This window comes from Propithecus coquereli, unplaced genomic scaffold (genome assembly GCF_000956105.1).
Source record: "Propithecus coquereli isolate 6110/MARCELLA unplaced genomic scaffold, Pcoq_1.0 Scaffold9, whole genome shotgun sequence".
Taxonomy (NCBI): Eukaryota; Metazoa; Chordata; class Mammalia; order Primates; family Indriidae; genus Propithecus; species Propithecus coquereli.
In genome coordinates, this window is record NW_012155284.1 from 9,745,489 (window position 1) to 9,767,940 (window position 22,452).

A 22,452-nucleotide genomic window follows, 5' to 3' on the forward strand; every position below is an offset into this window, starting at 1 on the left:
GCTGAAACTATTGATTTTTTTAGCTACAATATAGTATTGCAGCTAAGTTTTAAGAAAAAAATCCTTATGTTTAAGAGATACATTCTGAAATATTTATAGATGAAATAATATGATATTACTTACTTCAAAGTCAGTCTAATTGGGAGGTGGGAGAGTGGGCAGGGTATAGAAGAAGTGAGACTGATCATGAATTGAAACTGGGTGGGAGACATGGGAATTCATTATGGGATTCTCTCTACTTTTGTAGTTTGAACTTTTCCATAGCAAAAAGTTATTTTTCAAAGCAGTTTTTCAGACTTTATTAGGTTGTACTACTGGTCAGATTTCAAATATTCCCCTTAAATACTGTGTATGCCTCATGAAAAAGCCTGCTTGAGTGCCAGGAGCACGCAATTCTTATTTAAAAATATAGTAGAACGAAGCCCCAGGCACGTAATTCCCATCATAGTTTAAATATTTCTGGTGCTTTTAGTGGTAACATGACTTTGCCCTCTTGTCCTTCCCTTTGGGTACAGTTTAGGGTCAATATTCATAAGCAAAAGGCTGTGCCTCCTGCGATTCAAGGAGAGCCGCAAACTCCGCCAGGGCCCGCAGGTGCCCCGGGAGCGCGGCCCTGCTTCACCACTTGGCCAAAGCACACTGTAAAACGCAGAAGGGTGCAGGTGCTCGGCTCACAAGCGTAAAGCATGTTACTTCTTCCTCATATTTTGGAAGCTCCATGCTACGGAGATAGGCAGGGGCAATCTGAGGAAAGAAGTCAGAGGGAATGTGACCTCAAAGGCCAGGAGATCCATCATCTTGGACCTACGAGGGAGAGGTATATAGGTCACTTGTCATCCTGTGTTGCCTGGGCACTAAGTTTCTAGTGCAAGGCTCTCTCATCTTCAGGAAGAGATTTCTGGCCTCCTGCTGTCTACCTCGCCTCTCAAACATCATAATAGGGGAGGAGGAGCCGGACTCCACCTCCCAGTCATTACTCAAGACATCTGAGGAGCTGAATAGTGAATTGAGAGCACAGGACAATCTTGCAGGGCTGATATCTTCAGGTGCACTTGCCTGATAGGCTCGGATCTTCTGGCTTTGACACCCCTGGCTGCTTGACCCCTCCCTCACCAAGAACTGAAGAGCAGGCACTCATTTTCACTTCCAAGGGAAGACGATTGCTAATTTCTTTTAAGCAGTGTCTACAAAAAAAGAGAACAGGACTCAATCTGGGAATGTTTTCCTTTTGCATTTTCATCATCCAAAAAAGTATTGAGTTTAGGGTACCAACATACGGCACAAATGTTAATTTTAAGGAAAATTTGGCACACTCAGCATGCTAAACTGTGCTACTTTCTACACATGTGATACTTGGCTTCGGTGATGGCAATACAGTGCCAGATTTTCTTAAATGTCAGGCATTTTAAGAAATGATTTCTCAGAATTAAAAATTACACACAAAAAAATAAGTGGAAATGCTACTGTGGTGTTTCTAAATAAAAGGAATCTGACCCCCGAGAGAAAACAAGGCAACAATGACCAGAGTCCATGGCGGACCATGGGTTGACAGTCAAACGTCAGCAGTAAGCTGTTTTAACTTTGAAACGATATGTTGTAATCCTATAGAACATTAATCAGATGATATTCTGCAACATAGAATGTCCAAATCTTTGGCGTGGAAGGAGTGTATGTGGTTTCCCTTGGAGATTACCCCTGTCTGTTGAAAGAACTCACTTATGCTACCTAAATCAGATGAGCAGGTGAGAATTATTCAGAGGAAAAGACTTCCCCTTCTGGATTAAAAAAAATATATATTCAGAGGAAAAGTCTCAGCCAACTCTAGCATTTGGTGGTTCTCATGATCAGAATAGTCTAGTGCTGAAATATGTTGGGCCAGGAACTCTGTATGTCATTGGTCCCCAACCTTTTTGGCACCAGGGACAGGTTTCATGGAAGACAATTCTTCCACGGGGGGTCGGTCATGGCCCGGGGATTGGGGACTGCAGCTATATGTGTTCTTACTAGATTTCCCTTGACCATTTCAGTTTATTAAGTTCTGATCTTACTTGTGGCTCATTATCATCCACATGCTCCTGAGGGATCTTTTCTAGGTCATCATCCGCATCAGAGATAAAACCCTCATGTCAAGATTGCTCTGTTTCTGCTTATGAGTGAGAGTCTGGATTCTTAGTTATTTTCACACCCCTATAACAGGGTGAAATCTAATGGTGTACTTCCCAATGGATTGGTGAAACAGCGCAGGGGAGGAGGAAACTGGGTCTGACACAAAGCCTTACAAGGACCAGGACAGTTCTAGCAGGAAAGTGATGCATGAGCTGAGATTCCAGACCGTTGGGGTCTAGAACTTCAAAACTTGCATATTTTCCCCATGCCTTTATCAGCTGGAAACATTAATAAAACCTAAACAAGAAGCAAATGAATGGAGTCATATAAGATAAAAAGATATATTTAAAGAAATGAGCAATTTAAGTATAAATGAGGTTGACCTTTCTGGAAAACAATTTAGCAATATGTATTAAGACCTGAAAATTCACATACTTTCACTCCGTAATTCTGTTTCTAGAGAATCTAAGGAAATGATGACGATGCAACAAAGATTTATGAACAAAGTTGTCTACTGCAGTGTTATTTGTGCATTGCATAGAAATATATAGTAAATAATCAGTGTTGTAAAGGAAAACATTCATGCATGGTAAAAGACTTAAAGAAACAAACCAAAATATTATCAATTACTCTTGGTGGTGGTAGTACTGATTATTTTAATTTTCTTCCTTAGATATTTCAGTCTCAAATTTTATAATGGTAATGAATTTATATTATTTAAAGATCATTAAAAATAAATTATGGAGAATTGTTCACCTTAATGTAATTCTGGTGCCAATACATTTTGTCTTTTAATATGTCTTGATCAATAGCCAGCTTATCTCAACTGTTTTTAGGACTTTCTTCTTGTTCTTTTGCTCACGATGAAGCTATGTGGGCTTTATAGTAAGGCTATCTGCCAACAGCCCTCTAACACCCAGTGAGCTGAGTGTTAGAGGTGTTCGGATGTTCACATAGGCTGCTCATTCCTCCCTGGAATACCCCCCAACACTCTTTGTCCACATGAAGTTCACAGACATGAATCGCTGAGGGCTCTTTTCTTCTGGAGTAAGATGCACCAAGGACATTCTAAAAGTGTGTCTAGCTTAGTCCTCCCTAAAAAGTTCCAAGGCAGAACATTCTTTCCTCATGCTGAATTTCTCATTAATTTCTACAGAATAGCTGTACACTCAGAAAACCCAAAGGTTTTAGAAATTATAGGCAGTTCTGTAAACTCTAGTGTGAATTCACCCCTATTTGTTCTTATTAAATAGACCCAAATGAAATATTTCTGTCGAGGCGAGCTCCTCAGTAGAAAGGTGTTTTATTATTTATTCGCTCCATTATTCACTCATTCAGCTTAACTCTGTTTCAGATTAGCCTCACCCTTTCTTCAATCAAAACAAATGAAGATGAAAACTTGATGGGGCCATTTCCCAAATGCTCCATTACATGATATTATCAAATGTACCCATTTTTATAAGAAAGCCAGAGAAAGTTAATGATCTAACAGAATCAGCCTGTAACTCACAACCAAGACAGAAGGGTGGGAGTGGAGGGGAGGGAGGAAGGGAGATGTACTGTTTGAAATCAACCAGAACCAAGTCATTCCCAACTACTCAAAGTCAAAAAGCTCCAAGGAACAGAAAATAGGTTATGAGAAAGCACTTAGAAGAACTCTATCTTTTGCAAAACCTTCCAAGAAAATATTCTTTACCCAGAATCTTCTTCTAGATTTCGTCTATAGCATCCAGGCTCTCAGAATAGGCCCCTCAGTATCTTAATTGGCTTTTTCTCACTGCCTCATCAGTTTGTTACACAATTCTTACTCAGTTCAGATCCAGCTATTTCTGCACACTTTTACATTGATTTGGAAAGTGTCCTTCACACTTTGGTTTTAGTCTCTACTCATGAAATGGCATTTGCATTAGGATGTTTTAATTTCATGAATGTGATTTTGGGCTTCGATGAGCCTGGGGCCTTGTATGCTACATTCCAGACATTGTTGCAAAACAAGAGTTTGTGGGGCTGCTTGCATCTTTCTCCTTAAATATGTCTATTTTTTTCTCCTTTTGTTCAGTTTCCCAGAGTTGAAATCTTGGTTATATTTGCATGTGCTGTTTTCACAAGCTTTAATCTGAAATTCAGTCCAATCTCTGTCTCCCGTTTCATACCCTCCAGTCATTTAAATTGTCTCAGGCAGGTGTATGTTTATAGAGAAAGATTACACATGCTTGCACACATGCAAGCACATTCACACACAGCTTAAATATGCCAGATAAGATCCTGTATGTTTTCTCTAAACATTTCTATTACTGGTGATTCCATGATAATTAGATATCTGGTGTTACTTGAAACTAGCCCAAAACAGTTTTGTTTTTCTTTAATTTGTCATTAGTATTGTTCTTGCTCATTGCTTTTTGATGGCTTTTGCCAAATTTTCCACTTTAAGTAGTCGCTTTGTGATTGATTTATAGATGTTCTTTGATATTGAATAGTATTATTTGTCATATGTTATAAATTTTTTTTCAGTTTGTCATTTCCTTTTAAATTTTATGTGATCTTTTGTAATCCAACTATTCAACTTTTCTAGTTTCTAACTTTTAGCCAAAGATTTTGAAAGATCATATGGTTAAGGCAGAGACTCATCAAAGCCCTCTCTACTAATGAATGAGTTGGAGCTTTGGAATTAGAATGAAGTGGTACAATGTTCCCTACTATATTATTGTTACTGTTGGCAGGATTTAGGTCTGGGAGAAAGGGTTGGATTTACACTCATCCTGGGGAAGAAGAGCCCATTCTGAAACTAGAAGAATAGAAGTAAGAGGAAAGACTCTTGAAGAAAAGTGGGGAGGAGCATGGCAATGGTGACAAAACTTATGTTTCTAAGAGTCATTCATGTGACTAGAAATTGAATGACTATTCTGTCACCTTTTCCAAGTTTTTGAGCTTTGGGCTGATTTTAGGGGATTTTGGGGGCTAATTTCTCCCCAGACTTGAGCAATCTAAATGATTTGGTGAACAGGGTTTCCTGGGGGCTAGTTCCCTGGCAGATGCCACCACTTTACATTTGCAGAATATTTCCTCTCTTTGCAAAGATTTTTCACATACTCTACCTTGTTTGATTGTTATAGCAACTATGTAAATGAGCAGGGCACACCAAGGTTTCCTATTCTTTTTACAAGGTAGAAATGAATAGAATCTCAAATTTAACTGACTTTCAAAACTTACTTAGTGACTGAATTAAGCAAGGTGAAGTGTGCAGTCCACTGTACAGGGGCAGTGTGGCCCAACAGAAGGTGCGCAAGTGAAGACACTGGGCACATTTGGGGTGGAATGCCAGCTCAGCCACCTGCTTGTTCTCTGACCTCAGGCAAGTAACTTCCCTCTGTTCTTTTATTCCTCATCTATGAAATGGAATAATGGCACCCATCCTGCAGGATTGATGTGGGAGTTAAATAATATAATGCTCTATTTCCTTCAATCCTTTATCTTTTTGGTATTATGTGTTCTTGAATGCCACCTTGAAACTTGCATAGAAGGAGTGGTATGTAAAGACACTGAAGAAATGGGAGAGCAGGAAGGGCCCTGCATAGGGCCTGGAACAGAGCAGACGCTGCATCAACCTAACTCCTCCCCCACCCACCCAGCTCACATACTCCTGGGCTAAGATGCCCTTGGAAGCTTTCCCCTGAAGGTTCCTTATGTGGTTTTACAGCCCCACTCATTCAAATGCCTTTTCTCATCAAAACATTTAGAGTGTTGCTAGCATTAAGAAATACAACTCATTTCAAACAACAATAAAAAAAAAACCCTTAATTATTTACCCGGTAGGCCATTCTGTAAGTGGGCTCAATGTATGTAAGTGGGACTCTTTTATTGAGATAAAAAAGTCCAGTAACAGGCTTTAAGAGAGACCTTAGTGTCATGATTAAGAGCAGAAGTTGGCAAACTATAGCCTCCAAGTTCCACCCAGCCCACGACCTGCTTTTGTAAATAAAGTTTTATTAAAACACAGCCACTCCCATTTGTTGACATGGGGAGTCTGGCTGCCTTCATTACAACTGCAGGATTGAGACATTGCAACAGAAACTGTGCACCTCACAAAGCTGAAAATACTTGCTATCTGACCCTTTGCAGTAAAAGTTTGCCAACCCATGCGTAACAGCTGCTATTTCCAGGCCATGTGATCTTAGGCAAGTCATATGTATGCACTGTGTCTCAAATTCCTTATCTATAAAATAGGAATAATAATAGTACTAATTAAACAAGATAATCCATGTAAGATTCCTGCATGTAGTAAGTCCTCAGTTACCAATAGCTACCATTATTATTACCAATGACATTGATACACAGCAAAGCTCTTAAGCTAAAACATTCACCCTGACCCAGAAATAAAAACCTGTTTATTCATCCTCAGATATCAACAGCAGCTCAAATAGTCACCCTCCCCTGCTACAATCATGTTTTCTTTAGATCAGCCATTTCAATGTCATTAGCTCAACTTCCAGGACATTAAAAGCATAGTCGACCATTTCTCCACACTTAATGTAGACATTTGGATCAGTGTCACTGGATATTTTCCAATAGTCTGTGTAACCTATCTGGGAGAGGGAGAATTGAATGAGGCATTTTGTTGGAATTAAATGTCAAGAATACCAGCTGCTTCTTTCTAAAAATATGAGCTAGATATTCTAAAAGGTGTGAACCATCAATCAAAGTACAAGGGAGGATTTTGCATTTAGTTGTTTGTTGTTAGAAATTGTTTTTTAATTGTTGTAAAGAAAACCAACCTTCTGACAAATGGCTTTGAAAGCCATTAAGGGAGTTGAAAAACCAACAGTCCCACTTTGCCTCATATATATGGTGGGAAATGTTTTCTCAATGTAAAGAAGAAGTCTTATCCTGCAGTCCAATCATCACACGGAGGTGATTTCCAAGAGAGAAGTGAAAATTAAAAATCCCATAGCCCAACCTTTCAGAAGTATTATAGTCATGCAGAGAGAAAACCTTTTCCTGCCCTCTTCCTCATTGTCAAGCCTTGCAGCTTAGAAGAGCTGTCCAGGCAGCTGGGCAGGGCCTTAGTGGAAACACGGGAGGAGAAAAATGGATGGGGAGAGGTCTCCAGCTCGAGATTCACACGCATACAAATAGTGCACTTGGTGCATCTGTGAGCATCTGTGAGCATCACCCCCACCGCCATGAGACTATAGCACGACCTGTCAGATGCTTCCCTTTGTGATTACCTGGACCGCCAAATGGCCATTGCTATTGTCTGTGCTTCATCAACTCAGCCTTGGCATAGAGAAAAATGTTCTCCTCATCATCAGTAGCTTGGGCAGGTGGGGGAAGGGAGGAATGACTCTCAGCCTTAGGTGACCAAGAGAATCACCTAGAGAACTTGTATAAAAGATCAATGCCTGAGCAGCACCCCCAGAGAGCCTGAGATTATTTAGGTCTTGGGAGGGGCCTAGGCATTGCATTTTTAGGTGGAGGGGGGCATTGTATGTTTGAAACTTCCCAAGTGATTCTAATGTGCTGACCTACTATGTGCCAGACACTCTTTTAGGGGGATGCAATAGTGAACATAAGCTAGGTACCTCGGCTTGTGGAACTTATGGTCTAGTGGGGTAAGACAGACAATAAACAAAGGCATGGCCAAGATATTTTCTGATAGTGCTCTAGGAAAAGAAAACTTGGGGCTGTGAAAGAGAGAGCTGTGGGGTGGGGAGATTTGTAACTTCAGAGTGGTCAGGGCGTTGTCATTGTGGGATCATGCTTTGCTTCCTTGTATGTGGTAAGCTCTGTTGGCACTCAGGGCCAGTGACAGGGCCACACTCGGGCAGACGTCTGCTCCTTGTTCAAGATGGTTAGAGTCACTGTGTTCCCTGAGCTCAGTTTCTACAGACCGATGGACACTGGGGACCCCGATTGGACAGGTCAGCCCAGATCAACCACTCTAACTGGAAGCCACCTTGGAGGGCATGCCTTACCCTCAGTGGCTGGGTTGCAGAATGAATGCTTCAGCCCTCTTTCCCATTTACCTACTATTAAATAAATAGCAAATAGGGGCAAATCTTGAACAAGCCAGTTTTTTAAAAAGCGTATTACTGTGTGTTTTCACCGTTAATGTGAACTTTATCAACTCTTCCACTTTGAAGTAATATCCTATTATCAGCATTATTTATTGAATACAATTTTCTGAATTGTTTATTGATAATACTGAAAGCAGACTGAGCCACACTTATTCAGTGTAGGCACTCTGCAAGATAATGATCTCATTTAACCCGTTGCTAAGGTAGGCATTATGAGCCCCGTTCCATAAATGTGGATACCAAGCCTCCGAAAGGATAAGGGAACTTAGAATGTGTCTTTACCTTTTTAGACCTCTTCCGTCCCTTCCAGCTCAGAAAATCTGTGGTCCTGTGATTTCTAGCTAGTTTCGCCAACTAGGTAGCAAGCTGCCTGTGGAAAGGCATTCATCTTATACATCTTTGCAGAAGACTTCCTTCTCTCCAACCCGCCACGGGCCATGCTTGTGGTGGGCAATAAATACATCAGTGACCAGCCTATGAAGGCAGCTGCTGGTCGCTCTGGAGGCCGGCAGTACTGCTGCTCATCACCTCCCGCGTGTCACGGCAAAAGTGGTGACTCTGGCCTTTCTCAAGACACCCAGCTGGAGTCCTCAGCAAACAACAGAGAGACTTCTCAAAGGAGCCCAGAGCACCTCGCAGGCATTTCTAAATGGGTTCTGTCAGTGTTTGCCCCATGCTATGTCTTCTGAAAATTCAAGAAAAATTCAAGAAAAACAATTATTTTATGCTCCTTGTCCTTTTTTTCTTAAACTTTTAAAAACTGAGATTAAAACACCAAATAGTCAATGCAATTCCTAAGCTAGGGTTCGTTATTCAATAAGGCCGACTTTGAATCCCAAGCCCTAAGTGGATTCTGTAGTTAAGGAGGGGCAGAGTTCCACGCAGAGAAGGCAGTCCAGGTAAGGTTCTAAGGGAACTAGACGTCTGAAGGGAATGCCTGTTTTGTTACAGTAACACACTCAAAGAACAGAGCAATTTGGATAAAAGAAGACTTTACCTAGCTTGTGGGGGATGTGTGCGTTTGTGTATGTTTGAGGCAGAGGAAGAAGATGAGGATATAAATGTGGTGACATCTTACTGAAAAAATTAACACAGAAAATTGAGAAGTTACAATAACCTTCTTTTCTGAATTTGGACTCCTCACTCCTCCATGCTGATGTCCTTTTTGATTTCCACAGCTTAAGTGCCTTAAGAGAGACATGAAATTGTCCAAGATGTAAGTCCTGTGATTATCTCAATTTAGTTGAAGAGTAATTAAGCCCTCAGAGGTTTAATCAATGATGGTGGTCCCCCCCATTCCTCTCCTTTTTTCCTTTGCGTCCGGCGGAGGACCACAGCCCTCCAGGGAGACTTTCAGGATGGCCCGACTCACCGAGGTCATCATGCCCCAGCTGAGCGCAGGAGCTTGAGAGCTCTGAGCCTTTTGATTGGCCTGTGTGGCACTTCTGAGAGCACCAGAGAGTCCTGATCTCTCAAGCTCTTGATGACAAAAACCCAGATTTAAGGAGTTACAAGTTGATCTCCAATACCAACAAATGCTCTAAATAATGTGCATATTCAACGTACTGTTCCCAGTAATAAATAGCCAACAGTGATAAGATTTCTTGCTGCAAATTTCTCTGCATGGCAAATTAATTCATTCTGATTCTGAACTGGCAACCAGTGATGCTATTAATTTATCAGATGGAGATACAAACTAAACTCACATGTACTCTCAAAACCGCAGACAAATCTGTTTTAAAAAGCAGATATAGCCACACACAGTAAGGGAGTCACAAACAAGCAAGGGACACCTATTGAGTATCTTCGTGGTGACAAGTACAGTGCAAGGTGCCATGGGAGAAAGAAGACTATGAATCCCTGGCTGCAGGGAGCTTACACACTGGCTAGGAAAACAAAGCCTAATCATGAAATAATCAGAGTGCAATACAGGGAGAGAAAACCCAGGACTCAGCAAGGGTAATGCCATAGGATTTGAAGGAAGGGAGAGATAATTGGGCACACAACCCAGGAGCAAAAGCTTTTGGGAAGAAGCAGAACTTAAGTTCGACCTGGAAGAATGGAATGGATCAATGAAAAGAATATTCCTGGATGGCCACTCAATCTAAACAAAGGCAAAGAAGTAGGGATTCGTTTGCCCCATGTAGAGAGTAGCAAAAGCCTGGTCATGACTACAGTTGACAGGATTTGAAAGAGAAGGGTAATAGAGTTGGACTTGAAGATAAAGAACTTCGAAAGTCAGGTAGGGCTTACATTTGATTTGCTCTGTGTATCGGGTAGGGGCTATGATTAGCTACAAGCCACAGAACTCTGGAAACACTTGCTTAACCAAGTAAACGATTCATTTTCTCAAATAGCAAGATCACCAGCACCAAGTGGGTACAAGAGTTCCATACTGACCTTCCCTCCACCCATCTATCCTACTTGTTGGGAAGCATTGCTGTTAAGTTTGTTGCTTCGTGGCTTCAACATGGCTGCTCTACCTCCAGTCTCACGCCCACATTCCAGAGGAAAGGAGAAAGACAAGAAAAGATAATGTGGTTGTGTCCGCATTAGGAATGCAAAAGTTTCCTCAGAAATCCCTAGCAGTCCTCTATTTATATCTCATTGGCCAAATTGTGGTACAAGGTGACCCCTATCTGAAAGGATGTCTGGGAAAGCTAGTGTTTTTGCTGGACACATCGTCACCACAAGCAAAATCAGAGTTCTGTTTTTTAAGGACGAAGGGGAAATGGATATTGAAGTGGCAAATAGCAATCTCTATACGCCATGTATAGCAATCTCGGTACACTATTATTGTAAGTTCCCGAACAGAAAGTTGTCTTAGAAAAAGTGATGACTTTTTTAGATGGATTTGGCATTGGAATGCAAGGGATTTGGCAGGAAGGAGAAGAAGGGTCTGGGAGCGTGGATGGAAGCTGTTGCAAGAAATCTAGGAGTGAAGTTGCAGGCACTCAGACTAGCGTACTAAATATGACAATGGAAGGAAAGAGGGAAGCAAGCAGTCATTGCCAAGGAACAATGAACAAGATGTTGTGACAGCCACACAGCAATGAAAGGACAAGGTGAGGTGTTGGCAGATTGACTTCTGGTCCTTTATCTTTGTCTTCTATGCATAAAGTTAACATTTGGGGTGGATGGGAGAGAACTTATAGAAAGCAGAAGTTGATAAAGAAAAATCCAAGAATCAGAGACATGTTGAGGCAGTAACAAATCCCGGAGTTTGTTGCATGTCAACATAGAAAGCTCCTGAGGGGCAGAAAAGGATTGAGTGAGGTTCAAAGTCAGGGAATTCTAAGATGAATGTGCTCCTCTTTGCTTTCTAGGGACGTTCTCTAAAAATAACACACAGGAGAACGTTAGAATAGCCTCTAGAATACAGCCGTGCTTAAAACGCAAAATGAACCAGATCTGAAAACAAATTACATCCCTTTAATGACGGACTAACCCTAACCAAAGAAAGCATTCTGCCTGTTTGTTAGAATGGGAGTAGCAAGGGAAGAGTAAAAAGGAGGGAATTCCACAGACTTTTTTTTTTTTGTAGTTTCATCTACTAGTTATTGCAAAAGAACAGAATAATCCTTTTAAGACCAGAAAGTTATTGCAATGTGAAAATGTATCATTTAAAAATGTTATTAAGTACTAGTCATGGTGCAAGGCAGTGAAAATGCAGAAAGGTTTAGGCAATGGTCCCCAGCCTCAAGGAGATCCCAGCCTTGTGGGAGGCAGATTATGACAGTACCCCATGAGGAAGCTACCTCAAGGCTGTGGGCACAGGCCGAGAGGAAGGAAGGACTAATTCTGTCCAGCGGCTGAGGCACAGTTTGCACTCAGACATCTCTAACTCATCCCTTTTCTATAGTGGCACAAATCAGATTGGACTTTTATTTTAGCCTGAAAGGAGCATTTAAGCAACTCAGCTACATTACGGCCCTGGGGAAAGATCTGACATGACAAAAATCTAAGGGTCTCACCCTTGGATTCCTTTTCACGTTGGGGAAGAAGCCAAGGAGAAAGTCACGGATGGTGGAGAAACGAGATCAGTCACACTGTAGCGTGCAATTCTATAGTTACTGTGAATCTTCACAGCACAGTCCACTTTACCAGAACTTTGAAGGCTGAATGCAGTCAATTTTTTTACTTATACGCACCGGGCTTTCTTAATGCAGTTAATTAAAGGTCAGCTTAATTCTGCGAGTCCCCAAATTCCTCCTCTGTTCTACAGAACACTCTGGTAGGGAAGGCCGGGGCACAGGGGAAGAGGGAAGGTTTTCTCTCTTCCCTCACATCCACAGGTAGTCTTCATTCTTTTCTTGTTGTCCTACCTGATGTTTTAATGATAAAAAATGAAAAAAAGAAAGGAATATTTTGAAAGAAAATAGTTTCTTATGTTAGTCAAAGAAATGTCGTTCTGCTTCTTGTTCTCTCATATTCAGTAAATCAACCTTCCAGTTCAAGCTTCTTCTACTGTGGCTCCTGGAACATTTTACTCCATATCTGGTTGTCAGTTTCTTCCACCAGATGGTGAGTTCCTTGAGCCTAGTGTGTGGCATAGCAGACATCGCCTTCCCAGCACCCAACGTCACACAGGCACAGAAGAGGCACCCAAAGCAGTTTGCTGGGTGCCTCCCTTTGGGGAGGCTCTTCCCAGTCTGACTTTTTGCTGCTGTTTATACTTATTTCCTGATGATCTAAGCCTGAGTCAGAAAGCTGCACACCAAACTATAAACCAGGGTGAAGTCTGCCAGGGGCATCAAAAGACCTTAAGCAGAAAAAATCCAGGCATTCAATGAAATGCATCAAGGGAATTCTTCAGAGCTCAAAAGGAAGGGGATCCCAAGTCTAATTTTGTCTGAATGTTTGCTGTTTGAAAGCCAATATGAATTTTTATTTTTTCAGTGCAAGTGTTTGAATAGTGAAGCCATGTGCAGTGTATAAAAGTATAAGCAGAAAAGGTACACAAATTTCTCCTTTCCACCCAGAGCCCTGCACAACTGCGAGGCTTCTTTCCATGGAGGAGGGTGGGAAAGGCCCCTCCTCGAGTTGGTAACTCCCCAGCCCTCCTACTCCAGCCACAGAGTGAGTCTCTCCAGAGACAGCTCATATCGCCAGATTCCTGTATTTCCTTCCAGAGCAAGCTATCTGTACGTGGACATGAGGAGATAAGGATATATGTTTTATAAGTATATATATTTTATAAGAATGATGTTAGTGAGCAGAATCAATAGAAAAAATCAATACGAAGCAAGTGAATAAGAACTGGAGCTAAAAATTGTAAGGGGGGAGAAAAAGTATCCAGATGAAGAATGATCATTCATCAGAAAGCAGAAATCGAGCAGGAATTCTAGCCACATACAATATAAAGATAGGCTGGGATCCCAGGTCCATCTGCCCACAAGGATGGGCATCTCCACAAACCTAATGGGCATCTGCATGGAGAGCTGTGGGGCAACCTGAAGCTGTTGAATAAATAGGAAATTGTGGGGTCCTGCCCTCTCAGGACACTGTTTGCTGGAACATGGGGCACTCTACTCTGTGATGACACACTCTCTCCAAGGCTCGGTGGCATTTGACCACGGTCACCTTGGGCATTTCCAGAGCCCTCCCATATTCATTCATATTATTTCAGTGAAACAGGACATTTCACCCTTCATGTCAAAAGAATATGGCACACACTGGCCCAGGAGCCTGAGCCAGGATGAAGCAGGGCCAGACCTTCTGAGGGGCACTGCCCCAGTCACTGCCACGCCCTGGCTAAACCACCTTCCTCACTAGAGAGGGTCTTGGCAGTTAATTTATGTGAGGTTGGCTTGGGATAAACTGGGACAGGACAAGACACGAGCTAGTCCTGCCTTCAGGAAATGCCAAAATTTTGCTTGGGATCAGGGAGCAAGAGCAAGCTAGAAAATGGGGTTATTTGTCAAGTATCTTCCCAAGTATATATTGGATCCCTACCACATATAAGGCACCAGGCAAGCTTCTGATTTTCAGATCAGATTATATTAGAAATATAAGATATCCACCATGCAGAAAGGTGGCTGGCAGCACATGACCCTGCCAATGAGCAGAGCATGAAACAATTGTGATAGATTTCAGAGAAGTGAAGGGTTTGCTTCCAGCTCTTATGGAAAGTTTCACCTGTAAGTCCCCATAAAGACTCCACTGGGAAGGTTCTCTCCACCTCCTGTCCTGCAGAATCTTGCAGCAATTTGGCTGATATATCCAATGAAATGTGTCAAAGAAAGAAGGAAGCTGGTTGCATGGGCAGGCAGCATTTGGTGGGGGCATCGCGACTCAGGACTGGGCCTGTGGGGTGGAGATTAGGAAACAAGTTCCATTTTGTCAGAGAACTGAGTTAATCAAGTTTAGGGGAAATGATGCCAAAGAGTGATCTATGGACCTGAATATCAATACCCATTTATTGATTTACAAGGGGTAGGAGTATATTTTCCAATGACCAGAATGATGTTGGCCACCGATGACAGACTACTTTACATTTCAAAGAAAGTTAGAGCAATTACAGAAGATTGCTTACTGAACATGCAATCAGGGCCAAAGATTATCTTGAAGGATAAGTTAATGCACCATCTTTGCCCCACAATATTCTTGCTGAATAGAATATATGCAAAAAAAGCTAGTATCTGCCATATTTAAAATCTCCCCTTGGGATAGAGCAGGAATTCATATCATTAAATTCTTATAACCCAGTTCTCTTTCTGTACCATATGCATATTACTGGACACATTCCATAAATATGAATTGATTAGAGGGTGGGGTCTGGGAACCTTAACAATTGCTGGATATTTCCCAAATATTCTCAGTTACTCTTTTTATAATGATGTGCAGAATAGCATGTTTTGGTATATTTCTTCTATATTTTTAAATTTATTTTAAATTTACATTCAGTGAAATTCATTCTTTTAGTTCTATCAGTTTTGACAAAAACAGAGTTGAGTAACTACCACCACAATCAAAATAGAAAACATCTCCATTACCTTCCCCCCAAGTATTTCCTTGAGTTACACTTTTAAAATGGGATTCTTTCATAGATGGCTAATCTTGTCAATTATGTGCTGATTCTTATTGTAAGTAAAAGTGGTATATTTTCGGGCATATCTACCAATTATGGGGCCCACCAGGCTGAATACGCTGCCATTCCCAGAGTTGGACAAAAAGAAGCTTTCTAACATGCATGTCTATTTTTGCTTACCTAGGATTCAGTTTATCAAGTTTATTTGATCTAAGAACATAAAACAAAAAAACCAACATATATTCTAAGAACATTTTCCCCAAACAAAGCTGGAGAAAAATTCTAACATTCTAGTTAGAGTTCCATCCACAAGAAATATATTAGCTCCAAGAGTTGGGGAAGAAAACTGCTAAGTCATATCTCCAATTCATTTCCTTCCTTTAAACAGGTCACGAGGACAAAGATAACCCCAACATGCTAGCAGTTGTTCTAGTGCTCGAATAATTACACTCACTCCTACTTTCCAGAAACTAGGCCTAGGTATGCAGCACTTAAAAACTTATCTTTCCTAAATGAAACCAGCATTAATTTTAACCCATGCAAATTAGTAGCTGAATTTGTTGTTAATTTTTTTAGGAGCTTCTTCAAAGTATATAAAAATGGTATAATGGATGCTCATAATGGACAATTTAAATAGTAAAAAACTGAACTTGACTTTATATTAGGTCTTGGTGGTATTTAGCAACTTTTGAAAAAATCTATTATGTGAGTTCAATTGACTGTCTCATGTGTGAACAAGTCTCATCACTAATTAATATTTTCTGGCCATTTAGAGGACTCAGCCCATGCCATGGGCTGACAGATTACTTTTTATAACAAAATGGGAGAAATTTGGGTTTTTTAATTAAATGGGGGCCAGGAGGGTATCAAAAGGGCCCTGGGGTCTGGCCACCAGGCATCCGGTCACCTCTTTTTGGCTTTACCACTGACTCAGAGAGTGACAAGGCAGAACATTCATGTCTTCGACAACATATTGCTCCATCTGCCAGACAGGTATAGAGACTCTTCTGCTCCTGTTGATCACAGGAATGCAGGACTGAATCATTACTCCCCAAATACCCCCAGATGAAAAACTCAGTAGTACAACTACATATATATTAAGACAATTATGTTGAAACATTAGAATATTTAATTTTAACATTCAAAGTCTCCAGCCATTAACACAAATTCAGAAAGAACCAGGTGAGCCAATAAAATCCCACTTCAGAGAAGCCTTATAACAAGACCCCTTTGCATGAACAGAGACAGGATGACAGTCCGTCCGTGTGCATCCTGCCTTCCTGCTGTCCTGCCTGTGTTTCTCTTCCAATGGCTGCTTCTTATTCTCACTCTTCTCCTTGACTCTCACCTCCTCCCTGCTGCTGTCTGTTGAGAGCAGAGCTCCCAGGTAAACCACATTAAGTAAACTGCCACTGTCTGATATTATCATAAGGGAGGCCAGGGCCTCCAATAATAAAATGAAACATTTTCCGATGAAACGTTGGAAAGCTTCAGGGAATAAAGAACCTATTTTCTGTCTTTCATGTGAGAGCGAATATTCTTTCACGAATGTCAGGATGAACAGAAATCAGTGTCCTGGAGTGGAGATAACAGATCTGCCCCGGCACGCTGACTCACTGTGACTCTTCTAAAAGCATTTACTGGAATGACCTTCAATTTGAATGAGAACCACAAAATACCAGTAATTTTATCTGGGGAATATGTATATTTTGGTATAGTAGGTGAATTCCCAATTTCAGAGCATTATTAGCAGCATTTTTCTCCCAAAGTAAATGTGGTTTCATCTTGGTTAGGCCTTAAATTTCTAATTGGTCCTTATGGTTCAAAGAGGAGTTTTCTGTTTTGGTTTTAAAATTCATTCATTCCCTCTTTCCTCATAACTAACTCTCATGGATAATGCTAGATAAGGATGATACCCTAAGTCCCAAATTCCTTTAACACAGATTAACCCAATATTTTCTTTTTTCAAACTATTTGCTTCTTCATGTATAGCCTATCGGATTTTGGTGGTACACGGTAGAAAGCCAGGGTCCTTAGAACATTCTCTGATCATAACAAGAGAGTGTATGATTACATGAAAATCTTCTCCCCATCACTTGTACAAAGGGTAGACTGCTACTAATTTCCCAGACATTTCCTCTAGGTGGGAGAGAGCAGGTGACCACCCACTCTTGGTTTACATTTCCCATTCCCAGGAGTCAGTCTTGCTACTCCCTACCACTCTTTGGACTTTTTAGGAATCTGTTTCTTGGCTGAGCTGCAGAACCTGTGGCCCTTTGAGAATGGCTCGCCAGCATTAGTGTAGCCAGGATTTAGGGCTCACCCTGAATCCGAGAGTAAGTTCAGAGAATGCTGCCCTTGAAGACTAAGGAGGGTAAGCAACAGCTCACACAGAGGGTGCATATCGAGTTCTTCCCGCAATAACTGCCTAAGAGCTTATGAGTATGCTGATCTCATGAAGGACATACCAAAAGTCACCTACTGTCTTAATAATGTAAGTTAAAGTTGCATGCAGAGACTTTAAAAACAAGAACCATCCATTGCTTCTTTCATCCCAAAGCAGTTTATTGAGCATCTACTTTGAGCCAGGCATGATGCCAGGGACTGGAGATACAGCAGTGCGTAAAGCAAACCCAGTCCCTGTCCTCACAGTCTAGCAGGAACTGCAAGAGCTGCTTTGCTAATGTTGACCCAATACTGTCTCGGAGTCTAAGACTTTGGGTTTGATAAAAAGGTCTTTCTGTCCCTAGGAAGGTGACCTCTGCTATTACATTAGGGGCAATTATTCAGCTTCTCACATACTGGTTCAAAGAACTCACAGGACCAGCCGATCCCCTTGCTTCAAATCCCCACCCACCAAAGTAATCCGTTATGAATGTGAGCTCGAAGATACATCTCCATAATGGGAAAGAGAGCCATAGAGAGGAGTGGGGAAGTATTCTTAAACTACAAGGTTTGCCTTCACACTGAATCAATAAACTCATCCTGGCCACACACCCATTGGCCTCTTTGAGTGTGGTGCACCTTCACTGCTGTGACAAGACCAACTCCGGGTAAATAAGTAAAGTCTTGGTTTTGAGTTTGCAAAGCAGAGGCCCAGACACCAGTCAGTGGGTGACCCAGAGCTTGAGCTTGGAAAAGAGATGTGATGTCAGCCGGGATCAATCCACGGATCACAAGCCAGCCCTCCTCTGCTATCCACTCTTTCTTATCCCTCAAGGGCACCACGTTGCTAGTGTTTAACATACTTTCTCATACACACTCGAACAACCCTATGGCGATATCCTAATTCCCATTTTACGGATGAGAAAATCAAACCTCAAAATTAATTACTCAGACTCCCCTAGCTGCTAACACAAAGCCAACATTCAAACCCAGAACTTCAGCTCCAAACCAATGCTCTTTCCACTCTCCCATAGCTGCCTACTTTTACAATTTCAGTTCTTCTTTCTTTTTGTGTATTGTTTCAATTCACCCTGGTGGGGAACTGTCCTAGGACCTGCTGGCATCCCCCAGGGGCTCTGGAAGCAGCCATAGATTACTGACACAGGGAGGGCTGTGGCTACTTCCCTTCCCACCTCCAGGCCCCACCACCCCTTGTTTTGAATCTCCTAACCAGACTGCTGTCCCCAAGCCTCTCCTGCCTCCTGCATAAGAATCCTGTAGCTGTCATGGATGCCTGTGGATCTATTTTTAAAAATAGAGGGGAGCATGTGGGTGGTGTACATTGAGGTTTTCTAAGAGTCTATTAATATTTTTGCTGAGGACACTCGGAGTTTTAACTTGACTGATTTCAAGATAAATTACCTTCTGAGGAAGATATCCTTTCCCTACTCTTCCCTTCAACACTCCCCATTCCCAATACAGGTTTGTTTTTTGGGTAGTGTTGTTGTTTTACACCCTAGGGCTTCTTCTTCCTTATCATCCAGTGCTCAAAGTCAGGGATATTGATAACTAGCAGCTCATCGGTTGATTTCTCTGTCAAGAAGGCCAAGGGGAAAGTGGATCTAGTTCTCCTTGACCTCTGTAGAGATTGGTGATGTTCCTTAAGATCTTTATGCAGAAAGGGACTGCTTTTTTAAAGCTTCGTAAACATTTCCATGGATGGATCCTAATGTTTAAACCTCCTGGGTTACTGATTTTATTCTAAAGCATGCAGCCTACTATTTTGAAGGTGGGAGAATCATCAATATACGCAAAGCAGAAACTGGGGAAAATTAATTTTATGACGTTAAAATGGGTAAGAAATAAAACATACACATGTAAAGTCTTTGCATTTGGGGACATAATTGTGCCATTTATGTTTAAAAAAACATATCTCTGTTCAACAATGTTTCTTTGCTTTACTAGGTCAATGGTGATAAAATGAAAATGCAAACACTGAAAATAAATATGCATTTAAGATTATCATTTTATTAGAAGTATCACTCCTAATATATTAAAATGAATCAATTAGTTGATTATGTCCCAACTTAAATCAAATATTAAACAAAGGCCACAACTGAAATACCTTCAGTTTCAAAATTAGTGATAACATTCCTTTCCAAGTAGGTAGCTTTCTGATATAGGCTACAGCACATAATATAAAGATACCACATGTCATTAGCCATGAATTTTCAAATACCTTCTTAAAAATAAAATACACAGGAAACACAGTCAGCTTTGACACATGTTCTGACATGTCTCTTTTTCACTAGTTCTCAAACCAAGCTCTCTAATATGAACTAGGAATTATTGCCTCTCTGATTCAGATCAGAATAAAACAAAGAGAGCCAGTTTGCTTTCAGGTGGGTTCTGCTATGGTTCATTATAGGGACTTATAGCCTGGAGGAGTCTTTTCCAGTCTGAGCAACCTTTTTGCAAAAAGGAACTTATCTCCAAAGGGGTTATAAAACCAATGGCAGCCAAAATGAAATTACAGAGAAAGGATCTGCCATTTTCCCCTCCAATTCAATAGGACACATTTAGCCTGTTGAAAGCCACTTATTTTTATAGGTGCAACAAATTCTTGGAGCAGGGCCACACCCTCTATAACTCTGTGTGAATCTGGGGATCGGGACGTGCTGAATTGCAAGCCAAGAGACAATCCAGTAAACATGAAAAGCCATCAAAGAGCCTCTGCTTCCCCATCCTCCTGCTGGCCCTTTCTGATAGCAGCAGTACCACAACTCTCATTGCAAAACCCACCCACACCCCTCCGGGTCCCATAAAGCTACACATTCCATTCTCTTACTGCCCTCATCACTTCCTACAATTGCCTGGTCCTTGAGGCAGCGGTGGAAGAAGACTTAGCGTTTCAGTAAGAATTTTTTTTTTTTTTTTTGAGATAGAGTCTCATTGTGTTGCCCGGGGTAGAGTGCCATGGCGTCAGCCTAGCTCACAGCAACCTCAAACTCCTGGGCTCAAGTGATCCTCCTGCCTCAGCCTCCCGAGTAGCTGGGACTACAGGCATAAGCCACCATGCCCGGCTAATTTTTTCTATATATTTCTAGTTGTCTGATTAATTTCTTTCTATTTTTAGTAGAGACGGGGTCTCGCTCTTGCTCAGGCTGGTTTCCAACTCCTGAGCTCAAACAATCCGCCCGCCTTCCAGAGTGCTAGGATTATAGGCGTGAGCCACCGCGCCCGGCCCGTTTCAGTAAGAATTTGAGGAAGAAGCAAGGCTAGGACACAAGCTGCGCCTCCCACTTGCTGGATACACGAGCTCTTGCTCTTAATTACTAAGCCCCAAATCCATGGTAAGAAAGACAAGCCAGGCTACCTTCCCTCTCACATAAACACAAAGCAAATACTAACACACATTATCTTTTAGTCCTCTGTTCAATTTCACATAACAGTTTTTAAAAATGCCCAAATATTCATATAATAAAGACATACATTTTTCCCTCATTGAATTGTCTGTGTATGGACTTGGTTACTAAATTTTAAAAAGGCTCATTTTTGTTTTAATTGTACTGCAGTTCTCAAACCTCTCAAAAAGACACACATGCAATTTTGGAATATCTGGATACTTGTAAAAACTGCATCTGCCTCACCAAGGACTGCAGAAAAATCACTGAAGGCTTGGCCTTCTCACCCCTGGGACCTTCACCCCATACTGCCTGGGGTTAGTCCAGGACCCTGTGCCCGCCCTGTCTCCAGTGGCCCTAGGTCGGACCTTGCACCTGGCCAGGCCAGCTGGCTCCATGGGAGCCTCTGATGAGCAAAGGGGGTCTATCCCATTCAAACTCAAAGCACTTGGGTAGAACGGACCTTCACCGGAAATGTGGAGCCAGCCCGTTGGTTCATTCTGTCAGTATCCATGTGAGGAAGATAGAAAAATGGCAAAGAGACATGTGAAAGCCCCACTGGCTCTTTCAGACATGCCTGACGTGGTTACAGGACCCAGTAAGTGGCTCAGTGGGGAAATGTCAGGCACCACAGGAGTCACCAAGGCTCCCCTTTGCTTTGACACCAAGGGAAAGGAAAGGAGAGACTCCAGTGCAGTTTTATAATAGAATCTTCGAATTTTTCCTCTGAAGTTGCTTCAGGATAAGAGTTAGAATGCATAAATTGCCAAGATGACTTAACACTGGTTGCCCAATATGCTGTTCTTAATCATGTTGATCCGTTCACTCCAGATGCCGCAGCAGCACACCTTGCTCAGAGTGGATCCTCGGAAAATATGAGATCCCAGTTGAGCATTAACATTCCTTCTCCTACGTGGCCTTGAATAGCCCCCTCCTCCAGCAGCAAAGGTCTGAGTAAAGGTGTAGCAGTGAAAATGAGTCTCCTTACAGAAGAAATGACCAAAAAAGACACATTTAAATCACCATTAGCAGATACGATTACATCTCAGATCAAAAAGCTGCAGCAGAACATGCTCAGCTCTGACTCCTCCACTGAGCGGCTGGGTGATTTGAGCACATCACTGCATCCCTCTGGGCTTTGCTACCCTCATCTTAAATGGGGGCAGTACCAGATGAGTTCTCAGGTTCCTCCCAAACAAGTCCACTCCCACTCCCCACTGCCCCTGTGGCTCTGTAGCTGGGTTTACCCTGGAGTCCAATTTGATTCGGCCCTGGGGTCCCATTCCAGGAGGCCAGTGCTTCCACATTAGTAACTGGATTTACAAGGAGAAAGAAAGGTGATATTTTGAATAGCCCTGGCATAAACAAGGGTCCGTGTTAAACAAGTATTACTCTTCATATATTAATACTGATAAGTAGTCAAAATCCTTAATGAAAAGAGGATTTAAAACAA

At 41.8% G+C, this 22,452-nt stretch overlaps 1 protein-coding gene across 1 annotated transcript in view; it reads left to right on the plus strand.

Moving 5' to 3' along the window:
* ZNF366 (zinc finger protein 366) overlaps positions 1–22,452 on the plus strand; it is a 62,444-nt gene that overhangs the window by 22,657 nt on the left and 17,335 nt on the right. The gene's annotated exons all lie outside the window — the stretch shown is intronic.